This window comes from Miscanthus floridulus, chromosome 3 (genome assembly GCF_019320115.1).
Source record: "Miscanthus floridulus cultivar M001 chromosome 3, ASM1932011v1, whole genome shotgun sequence".
NCBI classification, from domain to species: Eukaryota; Viridiplantae; Streptophyta; class Magnoliopsida; order Poales; family Poaceae; genus Miscanthus; species Miscanthus floridulus.
Window position 1 is genome coordinate 109731807 of NC_089582.1, and position 7898 is coordinate 109739704.

Sequence of the window (7898 nt, forward strand, 5' to 3'; positions counted from 1 at the left end):
CTTTACGTACTTTACTGCTTTACCGGCAGGTGACCGGTAAAGGCTGGCGTTTTTGTCTTTGAGCGTCTTTTACACCTACACAATCACCATCATCACTTCACTCCAGTCGCCCCATTGCCATGCCCATCGCCATCATCGCTTTCTCTCGGAGCATAATAATCACCTTCAGCAGGCAACCGTTGCCACTTAGCTCGTCTATCGGCGCTCCGCTGCTCAACATCATCACACACTCTGCATCATCTTGCCAAGAACTCCGATATGATCTTAGTTTCTCCACCGTGATCCAAACTCCAGGTCATCGTAGATCATACACTCTCTGTCTCTCTGCCTCGTTCGCAAAAACAATATAAATGGATAAATAAACAAAATCTGTTTGTGCCACACACTGCAGATGCACATGCCAGTTTCAGAGTTCAAAACAGTGCCTGATAGTTTAATGGGCGCAGAGCTTTTGGCCATGAGGGGCTCCATGTGCCGCTGCTCATGGCTCCAAACATAGGCTTTGTTGTATTGCCACTAAACAAACTCTCAACCATTTGTCTATGCCGGCCCAACCGTCTCACCGGCGGCGCGGCTGCTCATTCGGACAACGGGACGGGACGCATGCACTTGGCTACTGCTGCTACATGTATAGGCCACCGGCACACTGGCATGCACAGTCATCGGACCGGCGATTCGCCGGCCGGGGAACGGTCAAGTGCTCTGCATAGCATAGCATAACCTATCTATCTATCACTGATGACCTGACCTAACACTTGGAAAGATTCCATGGGACACGCATAGAGATGTGTGTGTGTGTGTGTGTGTGTGTGTGTGTGTGTCTATCTGTGTGTGTGTCTATCTCTGTGTGTGTGTGTGTGTGTGTGTCTATCTATATCTATCCAATCATGCATGGACCACGTCGAGTAGGATTAAATTGGTAGCCGGAAAGGGATTAGGCAGTCTACAGTGTAGGGAGAGAGACCGGGGAGAAAGGTGGACGAAAAGAGATGGCGTATGTCCTGGAGTGTCGCCGTAGTGCTGGCCAATTGGCAGGTTTCAGTTTGCTGTCTGCTCGCAGGCGCCATGCTCCCAAGGACGACAGCGATGGAGTTATGGGCGACGTCGTTGATGCAGTGCAGTCTTCGGATTATTTGATCGATTCGATTCGTTGCAACTGGAGGATTACTGGATCATTTCTTTTCGCAGCAAAGACCGCAGCTTGCCATGTTTCCTGAAGCCTAAGCCTTTAGACCCCTTTGAGCGAAAGAAATTTTGGGGATCGAGGGCCTGATTGGTTGCTTTCAATTTTTGCCTAACCAAAATCTTGGCAATACAAAATTTTTAGTCACCACTTGATTCATTGCCAAAGAATTGGCACACCAAAAAGTTTTGGCAAATTTCTACAAACTTCTTAAATTGCATGAGAGAAATAGTGCTTTTACCATTGTTATTGCACTCAACCAATTATACTCTATACTTTTAAGCCTTGATTTTGGCTTACCATGATTTTGGTTGGGCAAAAATTGGAAGACAACCTATCAGGCCCCAAAATCCTACATGATTTTTTTTTCGAGGCAACCATTTGTTCAAGTGATAGAGCTTCTGTCTCGCAAAAATAAAGTGATAGAGCTTCTACTGATCGTTTGAAAATTTCTATTAAATTGTTAGTTAAATAGATATTTTGAAATAGTTCTACCAAGAGGCTAAACTTCGTGGAAAGTTTCCTTTGCATAAGTTTTTCTGTGCTCCATCCAAATGTTCATCTTAACTTCCTTAATATAATGCTTTATACTTTAAGAACTCTTCTTTCCCATTTGAATCTTTGGAATTAAATTTATTTTAATAATCATAATTTAAACACATATTAACTAAGCTAATATGGTGTATATGGGTTATATTTATATATTATTATTAGCTATACGAGAGAGATACTTATGTGTTGTATTTCTACTGTAGGGGAGCGAGTTGAAGAGTGTGTTATATATTTACAAAGTAAAAACATAGAATGGTGATCTATAGAATCAATTTCCATCTCTCGCCCTATGAATTTGAGATATGATTAGATGAGAACTTTAGAAAGTGGTGGAATGTCAAATTCCAAGCCAAATAACGTATTTTATTAAGTAGATTTTAATTCCTCCAAATGAAAGGATCCAAACGGCAGCCTTACTGAAATATGTGCCTCGTGGTACGGTCGAGAAAAAAACTTTCGTAATATAATTTAAGGTGTTATATGTAACACCCTGGTGTTATATTGTAACGTTTTGCTGAAACATTTCGCAAGCATCTGATTTATGTGCATTGGTGTAAGATAGGCTTTATAATCCATATTTGGCTTGGAAACATGTTTACGAAACGGGAAAGCACAAGGTTATGTTTCGTGTCACATAACGTGTTTATTACCTTAATCGAATTATTGTTAACGCTAAATGGTGTAAAACGTTTCGTGAATGATGATAAAAAGGTTGCGGCCGATAACATTGGATGGCTAGCGCGTACGTCCCGGGGGTCGGGTTTGGTGATTCGACGCGAAACCTTTCTAATCGACGTCCTCCGCGTAAGTATTCGAAGTGGTCGACGAAGCCATCTTCGGCATTAGTTGTAGAACAATTGGTCTAAGAAGGAGAGCAATGTCGCGACTGATGGTGACGGCTAGGTGTACCCATATTCGCATCGAGAAATTAGATTAACGATTGGAACATGGCGTACGCATTGTCGAGCTGCTTTAAAAGTCGTGCACATCACCTGGCTGGGCGCTGGGCGCGGTCACCACCCGGTCGGCTTGCCAGCGCGCTGTGCCACGCGGGCCTGAGCTACTGCCACGCTCGGCTGTGCTGACGACGCCGTTCACTCGCACGCCCCGCGCGTCTTGACCCTCTGCCTGGCTGCTGCCCGCCTGCGCGCTCTACCTCGCTGCTGCTCGCCTCGCCAACCGATGTGTCGCGCTCGGACCGCCGGCCGTGCTCTGCCTGCCTTGCCCTGCCCCCGCTGTGGCCATGGTCGGTCGGGGTCCCGCGTCCGCGTCGCTAGCGGCTGCGCTCGGTACCCCCAGTTGACCCCTTGGCCGCCTGCGCGTTTAGAAACCTGCCGCTGCGCTGTCGCCTCAGCGTCGCGTCCGCCGTGTCTTTTTCTGGCGCTGTCCGCAGACATGCCATGCCATGGCTCGTCGTTGCTGCTGCGGCCGTGCGAACGGCTGTCAGGAGCACGCCCTGGAGTTCCCCATGGCCAGGCAAGTCAGTACCGAGCGTTGACGTTGCTGGTGAGCCATACCGCGACGGGACCTCCTCTGTATCCGTTGTCTCCTAGCCGTCGCGACCTTTTCTTCCAATTCGCCGTAGTGGGTGCACCATTTTCAAATTGACGTTGCTTGCAGCTCCGTTAGACAGCCGGTCATCTAGCCTACCCCACTGCGCTGCCATTCTCGACTCACTGCGCTTCAATTTTGGACTACCGCGCCACCGGGTCCATAAGGCCGTGCCGACGCCCTCTAGCGGCGAGCCAGTCCCGCAGTGCGCCTCGTGGCGATTCAGTGCACCCACAGACTCGCCATGTCCTCCTGAGCACCCTGCGCACCTCAGTCCTAGCATAGCAGCAGGCCAGCCCCACCGCCACGGTAGTGCCCCCGTCGGTCATCACCGCACCGCCGCGAGCTCACGTGGCCAGCTTTGCTCAGACCGCCTCCAACCTAACCGTCAACGCAGGGGTGTCGGTGAGTGCTCCCTGGGGCTCGCTAGCTCGTGCGATGGCCTCGCTTTCGATGGTGCTCATGGGAACGCGCTCGCTCTTGCAGGTCAGGAGTCACCGCCGGGGAGGGAGGTTGTGCCTGCATCTCTGCTCGTCGCGTCGCCTCCAGTAGCTTCTACGTGCTATCCAGGTACCTATCGACCCCTTAGGTAGGCTGTAGGGGTTCAGGTGAGGCCGGCGTGGTCGCCCGGTGCCGTGCCGTCGCGCCGGTGCGCGCCCTGGGGGGGCCAGGGACCTCCTCGCGGTGAAGAAGAGGAGGTGGGAGGGTGCTGGTGTAAAATGGTAGAGTAGAGAAACAGTACCGTAGAGCCCGTAGTAAATGCCGAGTTCGTCGGGGGTGTTCGTGCAAGTTTTACCGCGCGCGCAGGCTTTTCCCTTCGCGGGCCGTTGGCCATCTGGGCCGCGCCTCCGCGTGGGCCGCGCGCCTGGCTGCTGTCACGCGCGGGCGGGATGGCGAGTTGGGTCGGGCCGCGCGTCGTGGGCTGGTCAGGGAGGTTTTTGTTTTCTCCATTTCATTATATTGGAAATTGTTTATCTATATAGGTTATGAACTGAACTTCAATAATTAGTAGCAAATCGCATGATTGTCCAAAAATAGCGAAACAAAGTTTGTTGGGTTCGCATAAATGTCGCCTACCTGTTAGTACAGTTGGTTCACCGTTAGTGGTCAGGATGGTAGGCTCATAAGCTTGAAGTAGAAGCTTAGCGGTATATCGATCCTTAATTGCAAGATTTGTTGGGACAAACCGACGATTACTTTAGTTTTGAAATCGTTACCGTAGGTTCCTTAGGCATGTATATACTTGCTGTACTGATGATAATCATAGAACGAGTCGTTAGAGGACGTAGTTGTTATCCTTGCTTTATCATAAACTGACATTAGGAGTATGAATATCCGTAGTCATTGTAAGAATATAGGACACGGTCATACTTGTTAGTAGTACTGGTGTATAACTTAGACTTTAGTAGGAAGACCTCGCTTAGTAATGTAATAGAGGTACTTTTGCATTGAGAATTTCTGTTGCCATAGTGTAATCATTGCCTCGTCATTTCATGTAGATCACGAACAGGTAGACTTCGTACTCGTCGGCGATCCGGAGTACGACGAGGTGATCGAGGAGTACGAGGAGGAGCTTTTCACGCAGGAAGGAGACCAGGAGCCTGTTGGTACTGACTTTGCTGACTCGGCAACTGCCCAAGGCAAGCCCCGGTGCATAACCCTATTTTTAAATGATCACTGAATATATTTATATGATATGCATTTACGTTATAGGCATTTTATCGAAACTACATGCATAGATATATCCACCATGAGTCCTACTAGTGCAGGTCGAGTAGCTGCTATGCTCAGGATGTCGGTAGCGTGAGTAACCTGCCATTACTCGCAAATAGGTGATTACACTATGATATCATGATGAAATAATGGAAAGGAAAAATGGTGACCGGACAGGGATGTGGATTTGGGTACTGGTGGGTGTGAGGGGTGGTGTCCTGCGGCCAACAGGGCATAGCTCGGTTACACTTTTTCCCTGTCTGTGTCGATTAAGGACCGGTCGTTGCATATGACTCTAGGCAAGTCACAGACTATTGTCCCGAGCACATACTTGGGTATGGGCGCAGGGAAGACTTGCTGCTCTCTTGTCGCGGATCCGGCTCTTTCTGGACCGACTGATGGGAAGAGGAGGTGGTGGAGGTCCTTGCGCCGCACTGAGTCCGGGATTCAGAGGCGGGGGCTTGGAGTCCAAGTTTGGACGGGGACCTGGACACCCGGGACAAGAGAGTGGTGGGTTAGTCCTGCTTGTGCCTGGGGTACAAGCGGGGCGTGTGTCTTCGGGGCACCCAGCTGGGTACATTGATTCGCGAATCGCCGGGTTATCCGGTACGGCTTGTCTGCGGTTTAGCACCGTAGTAAGAACTAGAAGTGAAAAAGGAGAAGGAACAATATCGATTGCTCAACCCTTGCTTGAAAGTAGAACAGGTGCTTATATAGATTGACTAGATGAAAACTTAATCTGGCTGATGATAATAATGTATCAATAAGGATTCACTATTAGTATTGCTTTTTGCTAAAAGAGAACCAGCAACCATAAAGCCTAGCATATTCCTTGGAGTCGGGAAAGTATTCCCACTGATCGGATAAGTCTTGCGAGTACATTGTGTACTCAGGGTTTATTTACCCCTATTGCAGGTGATGCTTGAGGAGTTCCTTGTGTGGAGGATCCATCTGGTGGGCTCAGACGGAATCCTCGTTATCTTATCGCTAGATGTTATCTTTTAATATTCCGCTGTTTATCATTCCGCACTCTGTATTTGGTATTGTAATAATGTACTTTGAAGAAACTCTAATGTATGAGATGGACTGGTGTTGTAACTCGTTTTCATTATTGGATCCTTGGGATAAATGTGGATCTTTCGGGTTCTCCCTCGGGGTGTGCCCGACGGATACCGCTCGTGGTAGTGGCTTTCGGGGTGCTTAGTGTCTGGTGGAAGACGAGCGCCTCCGTAAGTACGCTATTCCGGGTGGTTCTGCCACAGTTGGTACCAGAGCCAATAATGGTCATGAGTTCCTCACTCTGTTACAAAACTAAAAGTTTGACCAACAAAGGTTTTGCGAAAAGTAGGATGCGATTAAGTTAAGTTATATAAGTATAAGCCCTAGCTATATGGTGTATCTAGGATAGCGACACTGGTTTTATCTAATCAGTTTTCTGCAGGAACACTGACTTACGTTGCGTAAGAAATCGCTTAGTATACGGAAAGTGAGTGTGCGATGTGCCGAAAATGTTACGAACGCCGCTATATTCCGGCTTGAGGGAACGTATAGGTCGAAGCATGCATCATATAATAGCATCTTACTTGATCTAGGAATCCCCCTTCACGTATAATGAAAGTAGTAAATTGGTAGAACTAACTTAATGAATACTTAAAAAAAATGTGCTATCATCGCTTTAATCCCTAGATTCTCATCGGATAATCGGAAGGGTGTCCTAATGGATGGTTCGTCTCTCTTACAGATGAATCTGAGGTCCGGACGTGGGAGCACCAGTTCGGGAGCGGCCAACGAGGGCCATGGTGATAGTGCTCGGGCTTTTGAGCATGACAACGAGGGAGCTCGGGAGGTTCCACCTTTGGTTCCTCATCCTTTCCCGCCGCCACCACCGCCTCCGCCGCTGTCCGCCGCGGAGGTCATGGTGGAGTTGTTGGCTGCTCGTCGGGAGTCAGCCGCTGCTCGACAGGAGACTGCTCGTGCCTTGGAGGTTATGGCACAGGCCGTCGCGGGTCTCGCCCGTGGAGGCCCCGGAGGCAACGGTGGGAATGGGGGTGGTGCTCGCCGTCCTGAGGGACAGTCCTCTTATCAGGACTTCCTCAAGACCCACCCGCCCACGTTCACACCGTCGGACGATCCGTTGGAGGCGGAGCACTGGCTTCGCACGCTGGAGCAGAAGTTTCGGCTGCTCAGAGTGGCCAACGAGCAGAAGGTGCACTTTGCGTCCCAACAGCTTTTGGGGTCCGCAGGTGCCTGGTGGGAGACTTTCCAGGCCGCGGAGCTGCCGGATCACCCGGCAATGTGGCCGGAGTTCTCCGCCGCCTTCCGCGAGTTCTTCATACCGGCTGGCGTTATCCACTAGAAGGTGACCGAGTTCATGGAGTTGCGTCAGGGAAGCGGGACGGTAATGGAGTATGTGAATCAGTTCAACCACTTGGCTCAGTATGCTGGTAGTCAGGTGGACGCGGATGACAAGAAGAAGGATCGTTTCTTTCGTGGTCTCACTCCTGCTCTACAGGAGAAACTGTACCTGGGAAACTATCAGACCTTTGGGGCTCTGATGAACGCCGCCATTGCTCTTGAGGGTTTTCAGCGGGCATCTCAGGCGGATTGGAAGCGGAGGAGGGTGGCAGCTGGATCCTCCAGCCACCCTCATACTCAGAAGGTGCAAATTGTTAGGCGGGGGCCCTATCAACCATCCGGCGGGCCTCCGTTCCGGTCACCCCAGCAGACATCACATACTTCTGCTACTCAGTACAAGGCATCTCAGCAGCAGGTGCAGCCCCAGCAGACTCAGGGACAGCAGGTCCCACCTCGTCAGGGATTCGGGAACAAGCCTGGTGCTTGTTTCAAGTGTGGCAAGGAGGGCCACTATGCCAGGGAGTGTCCTCAGCAGCAGACAGTT